Below are 1,345 nucleotides of genomic sequence, written 5' to 3'. Positions count from 1 at the left end.
ATCACCTCCATCGTGGATTATATCCCCCAAGAACTCTTCGTTTTCTAAGTCTCTGTCCATAGTTTCTGTAAATATTACAACATGGCAATATACAAACATGAGAGATGGATTAGTGGCAAACATGGACTTAATATGACAACAAGGAATCATATGCATATGAGCAATGGATTAGTGGCAAACATCATGCAAAGTTGACAAGTTTTATAATCGTTAGTTTCAGACGATCGTCGACGACTACTCCCCCCTCATGTTTGATGAGTCGTCCTATCTTTCGAGAGAGGATACTTTGCGGACCTCCTCTCTCATGGTCGTCGAGGATACTTGCGGACCCCCTCCCCCCTCATGTCGAAGTTATCGGGGATATGTTGAATTCCCGAGAGAGTTAGGGGTGTTCTAACGTGGCACTACACGATATAGGTGAAGGGGATAACATCTGGGAATGTTTTCCCGAAGTTTGCATTAATTTCGGACAGATGAGCCGGAGGGGGACGGTTCCAAGTTTGCTATGCTAGCTGCTTCTGATAGATGAACGGGTGGCATATTTGGATTCGTCATATTTTTCTGATCGATTTTCATATATAAATTATTTCCATCGGAGTTATGGTTAGTTTTCTACGAATTTTCTATATACATCGCTTGTGATAAGTTCAAACCTTATATTGTTGATTCTGAAGTAACTATTCACATGGATGCTGCTGCTATTAAGTATCTTATGGAAAATAAAGATGCTAAACCTAGACTTATTAGATGGGTTCTCCTCATACAAGAATTTGATCTGCATATTATTGATAGAAAGGCAGCTAGGATCCCCATTGCAGACAACTTGTCTAGGTTAGAAAATGTTCTTGATGACCCACTACCTATTGATGATAACTTTCTTGATGAATAATTAAATGTCATAAATGCTTCTCATACTGCTCCATGGTATGCTGATTATGCTAATTACATTGTTGCTAAATTTATACCACCTAGCTTTACATACCAGCAAAAGAAACATTTCTTCTATGATTTGAGACGTTACTTTTGGGATGACCCACATCTTTATAAAGAAGGACTAGATGGTGTTATTAGACGTTCTGTACCTAAGCATGAACAGGAACAGATCCTACTCATGTGTTACTTCGAAGCTTATCGGACACAACGCTGGAGATAGAACTGCACATAAGGTATTGCAATCCGGTTTTTATTGGGCTACTGTCTTCAAGGATTCCCGTAAGTTTGTTGTATCTTGTGATGAATGTCAAATAATTGGTAATATTAGTAGACGTCAAGTAATGCCTATGAATTATTCACTTGTTATTGAACCATTTGATGTTTGGGGCTTTGATTATATGGGACCTTTTCC

The sequence above is a fragment of the Triticum aestivum genome, chromosome 2A (assembly GCF_018294505.1).
Source record: "Triticum aestivum cultivar Chinese Spring chromosome 2A, IWGSC CS RefSeq v2.1, whole genome shotgun sequence".
NCBI lineage: Eukaryota > Viridiplantae > Streptophyta > Magnoliopsida > Poales > Poaceae > Triticum > Triticum aestivum.
This window is presented reverse-complemented; position numbering follows the sequence as displayed.